The following is a 22,111-nucleotide window of genomic DNA, read 5'->3' as shown; positions in this document are numbered from 1 at the left end:
TCTGAATTACAGTGGAACAAGTAAGTAACAGCACAAAGCTAAGGGCTTTAGGGCAGGGAAAGGCTGTCTATGGGGAGCCCCGAAGTCAATGTCTTAACTCTGTCAAACAGAGGATCCCTGCCCAGGCCAGGTGGGTGGGACTCTTGACCTAAGGCTACAGGGCTTGATGACAAAGGGATTGGAAGTCCATATCCCCAAGGGCTGGAAAGCCAAAGAGTCAGTCTGCAAAGTGAAGTTTAACGGGGCTGAGGGGCGGGGGCAGGGGAGGACCTCCTGGATCTGAAGAAAAGGATGATGAATGGAACTTCAAAAAATGCCATCGATGGGGCACCTGGGTGGCTCAGTCGCTGAGTGTCTGCCTTCGGCTCAGGTCATGATCCGGGGTCCTGGGATCGAGCCCCGCATCGGGATTCCTGCTCTGTGGGGAATCTGCTTCTCCCTCTCCCACTCCCCTGCTTGTGTCCCCTCTCTCGCTGTCAAATAAATAAATAAAATCTTAAAAAAAAAATGCCATGGAAAGACTTCAAAAGCAAGCCACAGAAAGGGAGAACATATGTGCCAGACATATATCTGACAAAGGACTATTACCCAGACTATATTAAGAACTGCTATGTATCAACAAAGAAAGCACAAAAACAAAACAAAGCAAAAACCCCACAATCTTAAAAAATGAACTGTGAACAGATATTTCACAAAAGAAAATATCCAAATGGCCAAAGCCCAAGAAAGGACATCATTAGTCATCAGGGAAATGCAAATAAAACCACAGTGAAAGGCCACTGCCACCCACGGAGATGACTAAAAGGAAGTGGGACGTCGGAAAGCCGTTTCTATTTGGCAGCATCTACTGCAGGGAAAGCTATGCGCCCTGACCCGGCAAACCACACCTGAGCTCATACCCAACAGAAATGGGGTGTGACCAAGAACGTGCAGAGCACATTGCTGCCCATAATAACCAGAAACTGTGCTCTCCATCTGGGTCTGATCAGGAGAGAGAAGCCACACAGTAATTCAAAGGGAAAGTTTAACATAAAGAATTGTTCTTCTAACAAGGGATCTGAGCGATGAGCGATTAGCAGTAAGTAAAGCGATCTCTCAGAACACAGGAACAGCAGGAATAAGGAGTAGCCCAGCCTCTAGCTTAAGATGAAACTCAAGGAAAGTCCCCCAACCCAGGCCTGAGATGCAGACCTCCATGACAGCCTGGCCCACTGACAGCAGAGAAGTCACCTTGGGCCCAGAGCCATTTTCACAGAGTAGCCAAAAAAGAGTGAATTTGGAGCCAAGAGGAAATACAGCAATAAATGACAAAAATGTAAACAATAAACTTCCGTCAATAGAGTGGGGTCAATAAAACATTACACAGCCATTAAAAAATACAAACTTCTGATAAACACACTATGTACTAATCTGATAGACATTACGTTGAATGAAAGAAGCCAGACTGGAAAGAGTATGTTCTGAATGATTCCATTGATAAGAAGTTCAAAACCTGGCCAAATGCATCACTGATAATAGAAGTCAGAATGGTAATTACCTCTGGTGGAGGGATTATTAACCAGGAAAGGGCACAAGGGCCCTTCTGGAGAGCTGGATATATTTTATTTTTGATCTGGGGGGTGGTTACATATGTAAAAACTCATTGACCCATACAACCAAGATCTGTGTGCTTTGCTGTAGGTAAGTTATTCCACATTAATATTTTTTGAATCATTTTAAAGATTTATTTATTTATTTATTTGAGACAGAGAGCATGAAAGAGACAGAGAGCACATGAGAGGGGGGAGGGTCAGAGGGAGAAGCAGGCTCCCTGCCGAGCAGGGAGCCCAATGCGGGACTCGATCCCAGGACTCCAGGATCATGACCTGAGCCGAAGGCAGTCGCTTAACCAACTGAGCCACCCAGGCGCCCTATTTTTTGAATCATTTTAGATAAAAATAAATCTCTGAAAAGGTAATACCTTCTGTAAAATAGCCTGCATTTATTTGACCCCAAGTCTGATTTTTTGCACAGTGCATTTCACGGGCCACAGTGCATCACAGAACAAACCCATTTTGTGTCCAGGTCTTAATTTACAATGATGACTGAATGACAGCCAGGACAAGTCAATGTCATTGAAAGAAAACATTAATGTAACTTTGGGTCTCTTAGAAACAGGAGACGTGGCTTGCCATGCTAGGCCATGGGAGGAGGGTCACAAGTTTTGGTCCGGAGAAACAGACAGGTCCGGGTCATGGCCTTTATTGAGTATTTTTGTGGACACACGGCAGGACGAACAGATTAGGATTGGCTAGTTTGAGTAATTTTGGCAGCTGGCTGTAGGAGTGACACCTAGCTGCCTGGCACCTGGCTGGGACAATGAAGGCCCAGGAATCTTGTCTCCTGAGGCATAAGGGCCAGACAGAGGCAGTGTGGCTCTGGATGGGTTCATTTGCACATTAAAGACCTGGTGGGGGGGGGAGGGGGGGCCTTCCTTATCTCTAAGAAAAGGCTCACCGTGGGAGGGGCAGTCCCTCCCCAGCCAGAAATAAGATGCCAAAACATAATATATAGAAAATTAAAAACAGGATTAATATGGCCCCGGAAAACAAACTCTGGACTTGCTTTTTTTGAAAACTCCAAAGTGCTCACGTCTGCTTTAACATGTTCAGTTGGCCAGGTAAGGAAGGCAGGCCCCTTGATCAAAGTGTGAGATTTCTACAACGATTCTGCAATATCGCATCCATTGTCAAATCGGTACCTACTCCACTTGCCATCGTAAGTCAGCTTCAGATGCTACGGAGCAGATTTTAAAACTAATGGATCATTGAACATTATATCAAAAACCAATGATGTGCTATACCTTGGCTAATCGAATTTAAATAAAACAAAATAAAATAAAATAAAAATAAAAGTCCCTTGTTGTTAACTGCAGGCAGCCTGCAGGGATGGAAATATTGAGGAAGTTGGAAACAGAAGATCTTGTTCACATTTGGCTCTGTCAACACAGTGGCGAAATTTGGCACAAGAATACTTTCATGCTACAGACCTGTGTCTGTCTCCAGTTGAGATCATACTGTTGGCCTCACAGGGTGGCTGGAAAGAGCTCTATGCATGGCGCGAACTGTTTCTGTCCTGGTTCTAATCCAAGTGTGCCCTCTGGTAGTATCAATTCATAATCCAACGCCTTCTCTTCAAGCTCCACCTTGCTAGAGGTATTCGGCCAGCTCCGGGTCACAGACAAGCGGGGGTGCACTGTCCACCGGGTGACCCAAACCCAAAGGAGAGTGGGCGGAATGGTCTGGAAGGTGCTCCTAGAGTCTCCCTCCTGGCTGGCCACTCCCAAACATGTAAGATTACAAAGGAAATCAATGATGTTGAAATAAATGTATCAAAATCGTTCTTGAAGTGTGCCAGAGTCATACATGCACTTCTTTATTACTGCATCTAACAACAATTTCTGACTCTAGGTCTGATAACTACCTTAATTTTAAAGTCAGCAGGAGCTTTGTCCTTTTGTGATGTGAAAATACCGGGGATTTCTTTCAGACACAGTCACAGGCCGTGGGTCTGTGGGTCAGTGTCCGTTACGGGCCGATCTGTGTCCCCCTCAAATTGGCGTGCTGGAGTCCTAGCCCCCAGTGCCTCAGAATGTGACCTCATTTGGAGATAGGGTCTTTACCAAGTTACAATAAGGTCATTAGGGCAGGCCATAATCCAGCTAGGACTGGTGCATTTATAAAAAGGGGAGATTTGGACACACACACACGGAGAATGTCATGTGAAGATGTAGGCAGAGATGGGGTGATGCTTCAACAAGCCAAGGATGCCAACATGGCCGGCAAACACTAGAAGCCGGGAAGGGGCCTGGAGCAGATTCTCCCTCACAGCTCAGAAGGAACCAACCCTTCCCACCCCTTGATCTCAGACTTCCAGCCTCCAGAAGTGTGACACAATACATTGCCATTGTTTTAAGCCTCCCATCTGGGGTACATTGTTATGGCAGCTCCAGGAAACCAATATGGTGCCCACATCCATAATGGAAGAAAGTGCTAAATTTCAGTTAGGGGTTCGTGAAGATAAGAATGTAGGGCTTTTTCTCGTTGTAGGTGTTGGGCCCCAGGTAATTAGTTCTGCTCTGGTACTCAGGGTCCCACACAGCCCGTGGTGGACAGGCTCACACACCTGAGCTGCGGATGGTCACACTCAGAACCTGCAGTCTGGCACCTGGAGGGGAAGCCTGGAAATGGGAGGCACTGGGGGAGACGGGCGGCCCCCACATTGCCAGTCACTCCGAGAAGGTTTTCGTGCCCACGGCTGTTTCTCTCTGGTCTCGCCGTCTGGCTGGGCCCCAGCTGGGGCCTGGTGGTCGGGCTGGGGTCGAGCAGCATGGGATGTCTGTGAGCTGCAGACTTTTATTACTTTTTTGGACAAGACGTACTTCGTAATTGTATTTTCTAACTGGTGATAGTGGCTTATAATTTTAAAACTTTTTCCTATTTGATAAAATAAACTGTTAACTGTAATTCAACCCCTGTCCCATTTACAAACTGGTTTACCACCTCCCTGGCTCCTGCGGCGGCTCAAGGGAGACCCGACAGGAGGTGGGGGGCTGCGGCCTTTCCCGCCAGCCACCCGACCACTGTGGGCACATCAGAGCCAGTGGCCCAGGCCTGCACACACAGGTGTCTACAGGGGGCTCCTCTTTGGTGAGAAGGACATTCAAGTGTCCCACCCCAGTGAGGAATGGTGTCTCTCTGCCTTTCGCACCATCTCATGAGCCCAGCCAGGAGCTGTGAACCAAAACCCTGTTCGTCATCCGTCTCTCATGGTGCAGCCGCCGTGGACCAGCATGGCCTCAGGGGCAACCTGTGCCTGTCCTTCCAGGCTGACCAGCAAAGACAGGAACACATCCTGCTGGAAACGTTCTCGGCATAGCCCATGGCCTTCACGAGAGAGCGAGCACTGTGCGCTCACCCCAGGCCCTCAGAAAACCAGTCCTGAGGGGCTCCTCTGTGGCAGGCGGGGGTCCCGGCGCCAGGAGCTCCATGATGAAGCAGACTGACCTGCGAGGGGCTCACGGCCCACAGCACGAGCAGAACCACAGCTGCTGCTCAACGTGGCAAGGTGGAGTGTGAGCCCAACACTCTCCTGCCCAGGCTCCCATCGGGCTCCTCCAACTTCCTTTCCCAACCAGGCCTCGATCTTCAGACTTCTGCCCAATTTTAGCTAGAATCCTGCTAGGTTGGTTTGGCCAGCACCCCGACCCCTGATGTCTCGTCATAGGAATCTCTCATCGGCTGCCCCCACCCCACCCACCCCACCGCCCTGCTCCTTGGCTATCCATCCTGCTCGTCTGTGCTCTGTTCAGAGTTGAACTCAGCTCTAACCTGGGGTCTCTCCCCCACTGCAATAGTTCCAGAATACAATCTGGTTTACTGCTTTATCTGCTGTCCAGCTCTGGTTTTTCTTTGACAGGGCAGACGAGAGAACAGAGGTCTGCAGCGGAACGTTCTAGGAAAGATGATGAGCAGAGGCAGGGAATCCGGAAAGGCATGGTGGGTTCCAGAAACAGGGTGGTGTGCAGAGGGAAAGCCTGGGAGTGAGACTGGAGACCAGGCAGGGCGGGCTCCAGGTCTGGCCTTCTCTGAGGACACCAGGGCATCCGTAGTCCTTCCCTAGGCTTTACACACTGAGGAGTCTGGGATCTGATGGGGCCACTCTCTCTTACTCCTAGTATGACAGACAAGCCTCCCACTAACTTTGAATATGGCTGCTCCAATCTGAGGAGATAGAGCACAGGGTTCATACCAATGATCACTGGTCTCAGAGTCGATGAATTTAGAGCTTTAGAAAGGCATTTTCAGTATTGACATTTTAGGCAACAAAATACCACAGACTGGGTGGCTTGAACAACAGACATCTCTTGCTCACAGCTCCGGAGGCGGAAGTCGGAGATCAGACTGCCAGCATGGCTGGGTTCTGGGAGAGCCCCCCTCTTGGCTCGCAACAGCTGATTTCTCACTGTGTTCCCACATGGCAGAGGGAGGGAAAGAGAGGGAGAGAGTATGAGGAGGAGGGAGGAAAGGGGATGGGGAACGTGCACGAGGCCTCTCTTCCGTTCTTGGGTCTCCTTTTTACAAACACACTAATCCCCTCTGCTCATGACCTCATCTAAATTTAATTACCTCCCAAAGGCCCCACCCCTACATGTCACCACATATATATGAATAGGGGGACGGGGCACAGTTCAGTCCACAGCAGGGATAATCTCCAAACATTTACTGAGCACCTATTATGTGAAAGGTGGGATGGTGGTCACTGTGAGTAGTCCTGGGGTCTCCTTGGACTCCTTGGATTGTCCTCAGTTATGTGAACTTACCACCCAGAGGCAAGTCACTCTTCCAGGCTATCCGCCATGCTTCCCACTGGGAAGTGCCATTTCCAGACCCTCTAGATTCATTCTCTCCTGAACACAGAGATGATAACAGCACCTGGGTTGGTGACTTGGACTCTGACACTGAGAGGGAGAGACATGAATGTGTTTGGAGGGGATCTAGAGGCACTCCTGCTGTCCCTTCACTCTGCAATCTACCCCCTGCTGAAGCTTTCTCTATTAAAAAAAAAAAATGCTTTACTTGCAGCTCCCAAACCTTCAGAAGCCAAAAACACAACTCAAGGTTTTTAAAAACCAATTTCTTTAAACCTCCAGAGCATTCTTTTCTGATTAGCCCAAATAACACTGAACAATTGTATGGGACAGTTTTATCCACAGTGTCAAAAGGAACGACAATAAAATGGTGTCCATAGATTTAGGAAGGCCAAACTACAGCGTTGTTGTTTTTTTAAAATAAGCTTTGGATTAATTCAGTAAGCTAAGACCTGAGGCCTTTCTTCTAACCAAAAATTAAACAAAACAAATTAATAACATAGCAGAAAGGATACAGCAGAATGTCATTAATAGGGTTGCTGATTATTCTGTGCAATCAACTACATTAGAAAAATCTGGAAAATTTGGAAAAGCTCTTTGATTGCCTGGACCTGATGAAAGATAGGAAGGATAGCATTCTTTAGCAGCATATAAAACACCTTGAAAATAAATACAAGAGATTTCTCTCAGGGAACATCTTCTCCCCGATTATTCCTCAAGCCTGTGCCCCAAATGGTTGAGCCCTAGACTCTAGGCTGCTTGAGTGCCCTTACTATAGAATTCCAGAGTGACAGGAATTCAGCATGCAAACCACAGAATAGGGGAGAGAGGGAAGAAAAATAATTAAAACCTGTGAGTGCAACCATTCTGGAAATAAGGCTTGCCCAGATTTCAATTTACACGAAGTGCCCTAAACGAGAAGCAATGGAAACAGCAGGTGGTGTTCGGGCTGGGCTGCGCTGCATGCAATGTGTCTTCATGGCTTGAAATTTCATTTCTGGACCAACAAATTCAGCTGATCTTTAAGATGACGACTCACAGAGCTACTTATCAATTAGCCCGTGCTCTGTACTATTTGTTCCAATTGACCTCCTCCGCTCCTCTACCCTCAGGCCACACCTGTTCCCCTCAGCCCCGTGAACAGAACTGTTCTTTCCCTTCTGTGCAGACGGCCCTCCCTACGTGCGTCCTGGCCTCCTCCACCGCCTCCCCCCCCATGCCAATTCTGCTAAGCTAACTCTAGCTCACCCTCAACCCCCGCCAATTCTTCAGCAAAGCCATTCTTTCACTTACCACTCATGGCACCCACTGTATGGTATTTTATCGCTTCCATTCATAGATCGTACTTTACTATTTCTCTGTGCAAACCTTGAACTAGCATTCCCACTGTTTGATAACTCCAGCACAGAGCAAGGACCAGCGTCCACATTTTTCACCATCGTAGCACCTGCCAACACACAATATTTGCCACATACAAGAACCCAAAGGAAAGTTCTGAATGAGTCAATGAGAAAATACCCATGTCTCCAAAAGCCAAATCATGCTTCTTTGCGACATGGAGACATTTTCCTACTTGAAAACAAACACTCACTTTATATGACATCTCCTTGGGATGAAATTTTCACAAAATTTTTCAGTGCCTTAGGTATTTTTGCTTTGTGTACATCTCATAAGACTTCAATTATTTCCCGGAAGAAATAGAACCTGGCTTACTTCAACAGAAGAAAAAGCAATACTGAGAGTTTCACCCCCTACTGCTCACACTGAGGACACTGGGCGGTCACCGGCAGCAGCGTGTGGAGTGTTATTTAGGTGTTCAGACATAACTTCAAATGCTTTAGCAGGGAAGGGAACAAGAGCAGTGCAGAGGAGAAAGACAGGAACTAACAGCACATTCGTCGCATTAATTTGCCTATTGGTCCCAGGAGGTAGGCATATGGGTAAGAGGATGGAAGATCATTTTTGTTGAGAAAATAGTGCGTATACACAATAATAAACCATGGCTGTCCAGACACAAAAGTCAAGAGCATACATGATTTGCCAATATGGCAGAAGGGACTCTTTCAAAAGCAGCTGACCCTCCGCAGAACACCCTCCTGACCCAAACACCTTCGTTCCCTGGGGCACATGAAGATCGCCTTCAACCTGCTACTTCCTCTGATTATGGGAAAACTTTCTCTCCATGGATTTTGTCACTCACAGCTACCTCTCAACCCTGACAGAAGAGGATCACAAAAATCTATAAACGAGCAAAAAGCTGAATCCAAGCATCAGCAGTTGGGTTGGGACAGGCAGGCCCATTCCTGCGGCTTCTACTATTGCTAATATCATTATGACGATTTGTCTGCTGCTAGAATGCCCTTTGGACCACGGGCCCTTGATTTCACCACAGGAGGTGCAGTAGAAGATTCTGGTTTCACATGGATGCTCTTGTAACAGGTGGGCAATTTCTACCTTGAGGTGATGAACTACGTTCTTAGACCTGTCGGGTTTTTTTTCCTACATGATGATCACATAAGAAGTTATGCATATCTTACTTGCTGACTGTCTTCGGGAAGGAGTCCACGGATAACACGTGGTGAGGAAATGAACTTTTTCTAACAGAAATAAGGCAAAACTTCATGACTTCTGCTCGCTGGGCTCAAGATCACTTGGTCTGACCTAAAGCAGATGCCTCTGCCCAGGCTCTAGACAAAATTTTGAGTTCATGACACTTGGAAAAGAAACTCACTGATCGGGGAGGGTGAAGACTCCCTTTTCATGATTCAAATACTGACACCTTAGACAGTCGCCAGGACACTTCACTCAACCTTTCAGGACTGAAGGGTCAACCAGTAGATATTTGAAGAGAATGAGCACACGGAAGGGAGATTGGGCAAATATCTTAGTAGTCTTCTTAAGAAAGCAAATTTCTACATGACATGCTAGAAACAAATTTCACAACTGCCATTTGTATATAAATATTGTCTCAAATACTCTCACTCAGCTCATAGTGCAAGCCTTGTCAAGACACCTCCATAGCAGAGAAAGTGAATGTCGTTATACAAAATAACTACTTCACTAGTTGAAACTGACCTTTCCTCAAACTACTGAACTTGAGAAAATCTTACCACGGTGGTGACAAGTAATGCTGAGTCCCACCTACTTTTTAGGATTCCCTTATTACCAAGGGGCCAAGGTGCAAGACAGCTAGTCAAGGCAAAGTATCATGGCCCTCATGCAATGCAAGGAGCCATCTGTCTACATCCGCTTCCCCCTCGAGGTGAATCATGGCAACCACTGCCCTACTCCCAGACTTAAATCACTCAGCCTTCTAATAGAAGAGCCCCATAGTCACTTCCCACTGGGAATCTTTGGAACAGAAATGATGGAATATACACCTGCCCTGCTACATCCCCCAGAGCTCAGGTACCTCGAGGCCTAACGCAGTGGTTAAGAAATAGTAGGAGGTGGGGGCGCCTGGGTGGCTCAGTCATTAAGCATCTGCCTTCGGCTCAGGTCATGATCCCAGGGTCCTGGGATGGAGCCCCGCATCGGGCTCCCTGCTCAGCGGGAAGCCTGCTTCTCCCTCTCTCACTCCCCCTGCTTGTGTTCCCTCTCTCGCTGTGTCTCTCTCTCTGTCAAATAAATAAAATCTTTAAAAAAAAAAAAAAGAAAAAAGAAATAGTAGGAGGCGTATAAATATTTGTTGAATAAATGATCTGAGGTGAATATCTGCACAAGAGTCTATGACCATAAAACAAAGAATTCTCTTTCACTACATCAATAATAATCTCCAATGCTCAGCTCATTCCTTCCTCTCAAGGTGTATCCACACTCACATCTCCATCCTGTCTGTATTTTGGGATCCAGGTTTCAGGTCCGGTGGAACTGTGAATTTCATCCTCAACAGTTTCAACGACAATAAATAATAATGAGCAATGCAAATGGTGTTGATTTTTCTCTTAAGATGACAATCACTGCCTAGGTGGATTTCTGCTCAAAGTAAGACTGCAAAACAAAAATTCACTCCAAAAAAATGTTTAAAGGACCTTATCTCAATCACCTGACATCTTCTGGTCAGCCTCTTGTTTTCTTTCGCTTCCAGATCAAGCTCCTGGACTAAACAGTTTATACTCACCTCTTGCACTACCTCATCCACCAATTAATTAATTAATCCTCAACCCACTGCAACCTGCTTGCACTCCCACCGCTTATCTGAAAGCACTCTGCCAAAGATGACCAACAGCCTGTTTTGGGTCGGGAAAGATTTAACACGGGGCTACTCACAGCCTCTTCCTCTTCCCCGATCTACCAAGAACACTGCCTTTATCAGCTTGTTCCTTGCACAGTTTGGATAGTAGATGAGGGAAGAATTGAGAAATGCTGGAAAAGGGAGAGAGTGACTAGAGGAACAGAATAGAATCAACATGGAGGATAAGAGGTTCTAGGGTAAAAGAAGGGGTGCCGGGGGCTAGATCAGAGAAATATTTTGAAAATTTAGAGGAAGGGAACAAGGGAACTCAGAAAGTGACAGATACAGAGAGGGAGTAACAAGAATTGAACATTTTGCTGGGCATTATGAATGGAATCATCTTTGGTGTCCTTTGAAAGATCTCAGTAAAGGTTCAAATTGCCTTTTGGATATCAAACCAGTGATACATACATACATATCAGAAAAGACTTTGAGGGCGCCTGGGTGGCTCAGTCGTTAAGCGTCTGCCTTCGGCTCAGGTCATGATCCTGGAGTCCCGGGATCGAGCCCCGCATCAGGCTCCCTGCTCGGCGGGAAGCCTGCTTCTTCCTCTCCCACTCCCCTGCTTGTGTTCCTGCTCTCGCTATCTCTCTCTCTGTCAAATAAATAAATAAAATCTTTAAAAAAAAAAAAAAAGACTTTGAAAGCATAATGTCAAGACTGAGCCACAGGGCGCATTGGCTTTACTGGCTTTATTTTCCATGACCTACTTGTGATGCCAGGTGCTTCTGTCCAAGCTTTTCTTCCTGTAACTACCACACTCCTTGGCTTCTATGGGGTGCTCACCTGGTTCTCCTCCAACCTCCCTGATTTTTCCTGGCTCTCCTTTGTTGACTCCTCTTCTTCATCCTGCCCCTAAAATTCAGATGTGCCCCTGACCCTCTCTTCTATTTGACAGAGTCCCCCTTATCCACTCCCATGGCTATATACAAAATAATCCTCAAAGCCATACTGTCCTTCCACATTTTGCTTAACTCTAAATCCAACTGCCACTGGACATCCCACAGACATGTCAAGTTCCACTCTTTGCAAATTGAAGGGCCTTGTCATCCACTCGGTGACATAAGCACCAGACCCGTGGCCATTTCCATTGTTTTATCTCACAAACTCTAGACTTAACCACCTGCACTCCAGCCTCCATGCTGTCCATCAGAAGAATGTTCCCCAAACCAAAAGTCCAGCAGCATTGCTTAAAGCTTTTCAACACGCCCTACACTCCCGCCACAAGATGGCTTGAAGTTCAGTGAATGCGCCATTCTGTCTCATACTGTCTCTCTAGTAAAGTCCTTTGAATTCCTTCACATCCAGCTCAAACTTTGTCCCCACAGAGGCATCTCCCCCCATGAGGAGGCTTGACCATTTCCCTTCTTGGCACTACGGTTCCTTGTAGCTACCTTGACCATAACGCTGCCAATCACAGATATTCGTTTATGTATCTCTTTCTTTATTGTAAGTGGTTTGAGACAGGAAAATATTTCATTCACATTTATTTAAATCTCAATACCTCATATCACACTTTTCACATAATGGATGCTCAGTAAATATTTACTGAGTGTGTAAATAAATATTAACTGTTATGGGTCGGATTGTGCTTCTCCCCCCAGATTCATATGCTGAAGTCCTAACCCCTAGGACCACAGAACGTGACCTTGTTTAGAAATGGGGTCTTTGCAAATGTAGTCAGATCAGCCATGCCAGGGTAGGATGGGCCCCTAATCCAGTATGATTGGTGCCCCTGTGAAAAGAAGAAATGTGGACACAGACACACACACAGAACACCATGTAAGATGAAGGCAGAGATCAGGGTGATGTTTCCCAAGCCAAGGAACATCAAGGACTGACATCAAACCACCAGAAGCTGGAGAAGAGGCCTGGAGCAGATGCTCCCTCGTGACCCTCGGAACGAACCCTCCACACCCTGACCTTGGACTTCTGAACTTCAGAGTGTGACACAATAAACTTCTCTTGTTTAAGCCCGTTGGTCTATAGGACCTTGTTAAGGCAGCCCTAGGACACTTATACTTTTATTAAGGAATAAGTGGATAAGGTGACTCAAAGCAGATACTACCTGAATATCTGCAATGGGCCTTTAGTGTGCTTTGCTCAGCAGCAAACACAAGAGCAGTGTTAGACAGAATTCCGCCCACGAGCAAGGAGTTCTGTCAGTGTGTTCTTCCTCCTCTCTCTGGGAAGACTTTGAAAAGGAAAATGGTTTTTTCCACATAATTTTTCCCCACTAGATCTTTGTTTCTGTTTGGAGAAAACACGGCAGGGAGGAATAGTTATCAAAGACAAATGGTTAAAGACTTGAGAACAGCTCGGGGGCTCTGTCCATGCAGCCGTGTCCTGCCCTTCCTTGGGTAATTCTGCCTCGTCCTGCCTCCCAGGGACTGCTGTCCCTCCTCAGGCCACCTCTAGGCAATCACAGTGTCTCGGTGCATCTACAGAAACCATATTCCCAGAGACAGAAAAAGAAAATGCTAACTTGCAAACATCATCTCTAGTCAAATGCCAGTCACGCCCTCGTGTCTTTCACTGCTTCTCCTTGAAAACCCAGCACGCATGCCACAGATCAATGGGAGAAGCCAGAAATGTGTGAGAGAGAAATTTCACTGACCTAAATCACCCATGCTCACGTCATACATGTGTCGGGGAGTACGGCTAAGATTGTCACAGGGAATATTAACACAACCAAGACCCAGATACTCAGGAAATTCCCCCTTTGACACCTGGGTTTCTTGTGGGATCTGCTTCCAGCTCACCCATATTCCCTCTGCTCCAAATCGGGCTGAAAGTACACAGCTTTCGCTAAAGATAACTCTGGCAGGAAAACCACAGACTTTAATGTGAAATGATTCACAGTGAAAATATGACACTTTTTTAAAGTTCATGAAAATTGTTAAACATTGGTGGGTTTGTTAGAGAGTCGTCCTGTTCCACTTAACAACACCTCCTCATTTTTTCACTGGTATCTGGCTCTGAGTGCTGGTTGTTAACACACAACGGGCAGGGATCACTTTCCTATAAAAAACCAAAACTGGAAACAGTGCCCCAAGAGTTTTATTGAGAATATATATTCTATTTTAATAATAAAAAGAAACAAAACACAACAGTTGGAGAAACAAGAACTCAAATTTAAACTAAAATAAGTGACTTGCAGGCACCATTTTCAAATCCTACTCGTTTTCATTTTAAACCAGTATTTCCATTATCACAACTACATGTACTTCTGAATAGCAATGCAACTGTATACAGACTTAAGAGGAAAACAATAGGCCATCATCTTGACCATAAACAATAAAGGAATTAATACTAAGTTTAATCAAGATCATCCAAAATCCCAACCACTTAGAAATAAAGAAAATTGACTGAGAGGTCAAAGGAGAAATTAAATGTATAATAACAGATTACTTATAAAACAAAACAAATGAGACCACCACTTATCATTCCTTAGGATGCGTTCAAAGTTGCTTTCAGAGGTAAATGCATAGCCTTAAATATTTTCATTATTAAAAAAAGAAAGAAATTTTTAAAAAAATTAAGCTCTCAAAGAATTCAGAAAACAAACAAAAATTACAGAAAAGAGCAAGAATAATAAAACCAAAAGCAGGATTGAATTAATTCAAACATTAAAACAAAATATTACTGGGGTGCTTGGGGGGTTCAGTCAGTTAAGTGTCTGCCCTTGGCTCAAGTCATGATCCTGGAGTCCCAGGATCCAGCCCCACATTGGGCTCCCTGCTCAGCAAGGAGTCTGCTTCTCCCTCTGCCCTTCACCCCACTAATGCTCTCTCTTGCTCTCAAATAAATAAATAAAATCTTAAAAATATATATATTACTAAGAAATACACACACACCCTTTCTAGCATATCCAAAAAACAGGGAAAGGTGGCAGAAAAAAATAAAATGATAAATGAGAAGATAATCAAGATGTTAAGAGTCCTATGTTTGGAACCCAAGGGAACTGATCAAATCGTAAGTCAGTCACTTGCTAGCTATGAGCCTGAGAATATTTACCTTTCTAAGACTCCATTTTCTCTATAAATGAGAATGCAAAACTTGTAAAATGAGAGAATAATGCTAACTACCTCCTAAACTTTTTGTGAAAGTCAGGTAAGTACTTCACAGTTCCCAGGAACTAGTAAGCACTCAGGCAACACTCTAGATCATTCCTAAGACTTACGTAATGCTAGTTTGTTTGATTCCCAAATCCCTACAATCCCATCTTAACTCTTCCCGGGATATAATCACTTGACGTGGTCCCATAGGTCCACTGTGCAGGAGGACATTTGCAATTTCATCTTCAAAATAATGCAATTCATAGAAATTGGTGAAAGTCCAAATTCTTCCAGATTTGAAGTAGAACCGACACGACTGTGGATGAGCTGGTGAGGGGGCAGCTGGTGTGCAGTGATATGACAAGAGTCAAATGTCCTCCAAAACATATGTCCCTACAGCACAGTTCTATGCTACAAGAAGCCTCCTACTAAAATGTAGAGAACTGACCTGGTTAGATCTGACTGCATAAAGGAGACATGGAAATGGCAAGAGTGAGACCATGGGACCTGAATAATGAAGAACAAAGAATAGAATTTAGAAAACATGAGTCAGGAGGGAGGAAATGGGGGTGGAAAAGGATCAACTGGATACACAGGAGAAAAACCACATTAATGTCCCAAGAGTGGCTAACATGAACACCTCCTGCACAACAGCAACTGTTCTGAGTGCTTTCCATGTGATTACTCACAAGTCCTCCCAACACATCTATAAGGTGGACCCAATGTTCTTTTTGAGGAGAAACCTGCAGAGTGAAGTCACCAGCCTGGATCCTGGAGTGAGTTCATGGTCAAAGTCAGCATCTACAGCCAAGCTAAGGTACCCCAGGGCCCACAGTCCAGCACCCGCTGCTCATTCCCCCTCTCAGTGTCGCAGAGAAGTGCCCCAGGGACCAAAGAAGCCTAAAGAAGGTAGGGCCATCATCAGGGTCAATCCTATAGAAGACTGTGGGACCAGAAGTGCTCAGACTTCCACAATGCACTTCAGTGGAATAAACATGGCTAAAATCAGACAGCAGATGACAATCCTTCAAAAAGAAAAAGAAGGTGATGGGGAAGCGGGCTTAAACAAAACTGCACATCCTAGGAACCAACAGCTAAAGAGACAAGGGTCCAAAACATGGGTGGGAAGGAATGAAACTGGTTGGTCCAGCCAGACAACAGGACAAACAGGACAGTGATAAATGATGGCTGATGGAGAAGCATGAGGAAGAGAGCATGGCAGAAAAGAAATTAGTGTTGCCAACATCTTTCCCAGAAGTAAAGTTTATGACAGGAAAAGAGTCTTACCTGTTAACAAGCAGGGGTTCCTCAACAACAACAAAAACTGGCAATGGACCTGAATAAGCATTCCCTCACAGAAGGTATTCAGATGGACAACAGACTCAGGAAAAGATGCTCACCATCACTCATCATCAGGGAAATGCAAACCAAAACCATTATGAGCTCCCACTTTGTACCCACCAGGATGGCATTATAAAAATAAATTTTAAAGAATTAACCAGTGTTAGCAAGCTTATGGAGAAATTGGAGCCCACCCTTGTGCAATGCTGGTGGGAATGTAAAAATGGTGCAGCACTCTGGGACACAGTATGGCGATTCCTCAAAGAATGAAACATAGAATTACTATATAATCCAGTAACTCCACTTCTGAGTATCTACCCAAAAGAAGAAAGCAGGAACTTAAACAGATATTTGTACATCCATGTTCATAGCAGTGTCATTCACAACAGTCAAAAGGGGGAAGCAACCCAAGTGTCCATGAACAGAGGAATGTATAAACAGAATGTGGTCTAGCCATACAGTGCAATGGTATTCAGCCTTAAAAAGGAAGGACAGTCTGACACTTGCTACAACATGGATGCACCCTGAAGACATAATGCTAAGTGCAATAAGCCAGTCATAAAAGGACAGATACTGTCCAATTCCATTTATATGAGATCCCTAGAGTAGTCAGATGCACAGAGTCAGAAAGTAGAATGATGGTCGCCAGGGGCAGGGGGACTGCAGGGAGAGGTGACAGATAATGGGCACAGGATTTCCTTCGGGCGTGATAAAAGTGTTCTGAAACTAGACAGTAGGGATAGCAGCACAATGTCGTGGAAGTACTGGAGCTAATGTGGCCAACTTGGTTTATGTATATCTTACGACAAAGGTAAAAAAAATTGGGGGGTTCACTGAATTGTAAGCTTTGTGAGTAAAATTTATATTGATATTGCACTTTGGTAAAACTGTTAATAAAACATGAAAAGGGAAGAAAAAATCAAGGGCTGAAGGGAAGCTGAGATCAGAGCCAGAGGGGAGACCTTTCTGTCACTGTAGGGCAGGTTTTCCCAAACCGTGTCCACCAGACACCAAGAGGACCTGTGTGTGTTTGGGGGGGGCTGCCTGGGGGGTGGGAGAGAGAGAGATGGCAAGTGGGAGAACCGCTGGATTAAACAAAATTAGGGTTCCTCACTGCAGGACTTTTTGGAAACTTCACAAAGTTAACGTTCAGAGTAAATTTCAAAAAGAAGATTCATAGGCAGGGCTGCCCAAATTTCTTGGATCCTAGAACAGTTTGTGAGGAACACATCCCACAGACTAACAAAGAAAGCAAACAGATAAAGAAAAGATTGACCAAGTGGGGCTATAGCTGGGTCAACCACACAGGTGAGGTGGGTCAGCAGGTGAGAGCCACAGGCTCTATGAATCCGAGGAACTAGGAACCAACCACATGAAAAATGCCTTTCCAACCTCATAACTCGGCTTCTCTAACCGTTTAAAACTCCTCCATGGTTCTTGGCACTATCAGTTTTCATTAGCCTGAAAAAGCCCCTCCACGTTTTACCTGATGGAATAACGTGTGCAAACCACCTTGCTTGGGCATGCCACAGGGTACTGCAGATGACCCAAGAAAGAGCTTCAGTGAGACAAGTGTTAATACCGTGTGTTAGAAGTCAGGAAAAAGTGCCCGTCAGTCAACATTGGACATAAGCACTACAATGTAAGTCTAAAATGGGAAGCAAAAATCTGTCAAAGAATAATGGAGGCAAGGGGCGCCTGGGTGGCTCAGTCGTTAAGCGTCTGCCTTCGGCTCAGGTCATGATCCCAGGGTCCTGGGATCGAGCCCCGCATCGGGCTCCCTGCTCAGCGGGAAGCTGCTTCTCCCTCTCCCACTCTCCCTGCTTGTGTTCCCTCTCTCGCTGTGTCTCTCTCTGTCAAATAAATAAATAAAATCTTTAAAAAAAAAAAAAAAGAATAATGGAGGCGATTACTTATTTTGCATGTAGATTAGTTATTTTTCATATAAATTATTTTCTCCCATGGGAGAGTCAGCTGGCAAACTGACTCTTAGAGCCAAAACCAAGATTTACAAGAGTAAGGATGGGAAGAATAAACTACAGTCCTAGATAATAAATCTTATTTGCACACTGGGGAGGGGTCACCTAATTGTTAATAAGTAGAAAAGAAGGAATTGGGGCATTATGTCCTTGAGAAAGCCAAATAAGAGTATCAAAAACAAATCCAAATTCAGTTATTTATGGGTCCTCTAGGAACCTCAGAGTGAGCTAAGGAACATTGGTGACAGGCTGTATCTATGGTATGTTGACCACCACCATTCCATCCACCTTAGTAAGGCCAGCCCTCTACCATTTATTTGCCTCATTCAAATTTTTCAATTCCTTAATCCATGTCTAATTATAATAGGCACGTGTTTCCCTCCAAAGCTGTCAAACAACTGGGCATTGCACCAGGCTTCATACAAAAGTGGGGTACTGAACACCCACTCTGACCTACTGCTCGTGGGTTGAATAATATTATCAATTATTAATGCTTAAATGTGTAATAGGGCATTGAGACATTTGTTTTTCTACTTTGTCCACACTAACATAAAACAGTAAGTTCAAACTGGCCAAAAATAGACAAGCAACACTCAAATGAAAGACACAGCTCTTAGCATAGTCCTTAAATGTGGTGGCCAGGGTAAAACACTGAAAATGCCAGAATTTTACATGAACCCTTAATTGGGGTAGTAAAATTAGTGGAAAGGTGAGGAATTAAAATTCATAAAAGTCTTATTTTTATTCGTCTTCCTTCCCAAGCCAGAGAAAAGTGAACAGAGGTGGTAAGTAGGAAACCGGAGCGAAATGGGCCTCTAGAGTAAAATCAGGTCAAATGTTTACACCTGCCTTTCCATTTTCCACAGAGTGAAGGAAGGCCCAACAGAAAGGAGAATTATTACCACCCCCAAAGATAACTGCCTCCAACAGAACCAGGACTTACCAGAAAGTCAAATGTAGCAGACAGGTTAAGAGGGTCAACTTAATATTATAAGAGTTCCTGAAGAAAAGAATAAAAGGAATAGCTGAGAAGAAATACGAGAAGAAATATCAGTTGAGAATCTTCCAGAATGGAAGATGGGAGTCCTCAAATCAAAACTGCAGCTTGAGTACCCATCATGATAAATAAAGATAAATCTACACCTCAGCACACCCTAGTGAAACTGCAGAACATCAAGGGCAAGGAGAAAGTCTCAAAGGCTACCAGAGAAAGGCAAACGACCCACAAACGCCTGACAATTAGATGGACAGAAATTTCCCATGTAAGTCAGAAGATAATGTAAGTCAGAAGATAATGCAGTGTTACCTTCAAAACACCAGAGGGAAATAATTGCCCGTCTAGAATTTTATACCCAGTTAAAATAACAGGCAAGAGTAAAGCCGTAATTAAAACATTTTTGAACACACAAATAGGAACTTTACCACCATGTAGCCTTACTGAAACAATTAATAATGGATGCACTTCAGCAAGATATACAAAACCAGGCCTACATCAAGGAATACAGGACACAACAATGAGCACAGAAATTGACCAAATACGTGGTTAAATTTATGTCCGTAAGAATAACTAATTTTTCATGTTTAAAAAGTTAAAACCAAACACCAGGCAGCAGTTACAAAATAAAGGAGAGAGGTCATTTGACAATCAAAGTGTGTTAAGATCCTTATCATGATAGGGAAATTGATATAAATACTGAAAAACTTTAAACTATAGATGGTTAAAGCACATGACTCAAAATTAAGGATAATCACTAAAAGAATGGAAATACAGTCTGCAGCTTGAAAACCAACAAAGGGAGAAAATAAGAACACAGCAAAGTTTACTTATTCAACAGGAAACAAATAATAAAGAGAACTGAAGAAAAAAATGGGTAAGGAGAAAACACAGGAGATAATAAAATTAAGTCCAAGTACTTCAGAAATCATAAATAAACTCACTTATTTAAAAACAGAATATCAGATTGGTGCAAAAAAGAAAAAAATTCCATCCATATGCAGATTCAAATGACACACCCAAAGTAAAGATACAAAGCCAGGTGGGAAAGATACCTGCAAGAATTGGGGTCACGGGGATTCCTAGTGCAGCCGTGTGAGACAGAAAGGAATTCAAGCCAAAAGCATCAGTACAACACAGTAGCTCACCGTGTGATTTTATGATGCAGATCCTTGATAAACTTATAAACTTGTTGCAACATAGCTCAAAACATATCACAAAAACTGACAGTATTAGAGGGATAAATTGTATTTTTACACATCCTCTCAGAAAATAGCACAAGCAGACCAAAAACTAATAAAAATAATAATGATCTGATGAAGAACACTAATAAATTTCATTCAGTAAATAGGGAAACAGAGAATAAATAAATCTAATAGATCTAGTCTCGTTAATGTTTTATGTAGATAACTGTATTTGTTATTTTGGTTATTTGTGTCTTCCTAGCATGTGGAAGGTTTCACATCCTAAACTTCTGAAATTAGACACAGCCATCTGACTTTTTCTGGCCAGTGAAATGGGAGCTGAAGTGCTGAACGCTGAGAGACTTCATGGCAGGCGCCTGATTTTCTAGCTCTCTTTGCTCTACCTGTCTAAGTACACATTGATAGAAACATGCCATAAGATCCAAATAACATTAAATGAAAATCAGTATATGAAGGACAGCTGCTCCCAAAGTAGCTTGGATCGGCAATAGACTTTGCTTATGTGAAAAACAGACTTACAGCCTTAAGATCTCAGATTTGGGGGTGGTTTGTTACTGTGGCATAATCTAGACTATTTGATCTGATACAATATTGTCTGCAAATAAGAACAACTTAGTTTCTTTTCTGGTCTTATTGCACTGGCTAAACCTCAAAAGTACAATGTTTAGTAAAAGCAGTGACAGTGATATCCTTGTCTTGCTCTTGACTTTAATAGGAATTCTTTTAAGTTTCACATTAATATGATGTTTATGTTAGCAAATTAAGAAAGGTCCCTTCTTTGTCATGAAATTAGTGCTGAATTTTATTGATTCTCTTATTTTGGGTTGCATTGTTTGAGGTAATCGTGTATTTTCCCCTCCTTTAATTTACTGATGTCATATTTTAATAAAAACCTGATGTATTATTTAGGAACTTTCCATTTGTATTTAGAAGAGATACTGTTAATAATTTTCTTTTCTTTTACTATCCCTATCTGAAGTTGAGAATTTTTCGGTTTTCTGTAATAGTTCGCACAACAGAAGCGTTGTTTTTTGTTGTTGTTCCCTTAATATTTAGTGAAGTTCACCTCTAAATCTCTTGGGGGTTATTGTCTTTTAGGATGGGAGCAGGTAGAATTCTGATTACAAAATCCTGTGTCTTTCAAAGAAAAAATTCAGTGTCCTTCATTGTTATTTTTTATTCAGGTTTTAGTTCTTCTTCAGTGAACTTTGTTACTTGTGATTTTTTTACAAAATGATTTCATCTAAGTTTTGAAATGTATTGGCATAAAGTTGTTTTTAATATCCTATTATGATTTAAAATTGTCGTTTCTCGGGGAGCCTGCCTGGCTCAGTCAGCTGAGCGTTGACTCTTGATTTTGGCTCAGGTCATGATCTCAGGGTCCTGGGATCGAGCCCTGCCTTGGGCTCTGCACTCAGCAGGGAGTCTACTTGAGATTCTCTCTCCCTCTCCCTTTGCCCCTCCCTCCCTCACTCACGCATGTTTTCTCTCTCTCTAAAAAATAAAAAATAAAAATAAAGAAATAAAATTGTTTCTCCGTGACTGTGGACCTTATTTATTTTTAATATGGTTTATTTACGCTCTTTTCTCTTTTTGGTTAAATCTTGCTGGGCTTTATGTCGTTGAGTCTGCCAACACTGCTGTCTGTTTTATTCTCTATTTCATTCATTGCTACTTGTATCCTCATTTTTCCTTTCTCTTGCTTTTTAAATGTTAACTTTGTCTTTTGTCTAGCTTTTAGAATGAAATGCTTAATATATTTTAAATCCTAACTCATCTGTATGTTTGAAATACTTCATAATTTGGAAAAAAAAAACAAAATGTAATGCTTCCAAGCTACATTATGAATTCGGAGGCGATCTGAAACCCAAGTGTACCCTGTAAGCAACTT

The 22,111-nt window shown here is 43.6% G+C and overlaps 1 protein-coding gene across 1 annotated transcript in view; it reads right to left on the bottom strand.

Moving 5' to 3' along the window:
* The window catches only part of B3GALT5 (beta-1,3-galactosyltransferase 5), an 82,522-nt gene that overhangs the window by 23,296 nt on the left and 37,115 nt on the right, over positions 1 to 22,111 (bottom strand). The gene's annotated exons all lie outside the window — the stretch shown is intronic.

Source organism: Leptonychotes weddellii, chromosome 1 (assembly GCF_054177405.1).
Source record: "Leptonychotes weddellii isolate Sample4059 chromosome 1, ASM5417740v2, whole genome shotgun sequence".
Taxonomy (NCBI): Eukaryota; Metazoa; Chordata; class Mammalia; order Carnivora; family Phocidae; genus Leptonychotes; species Leptonychotes weddellii.
This window is presented reverse-complemented; position numbering and strand designations above follow the sequence as displayed.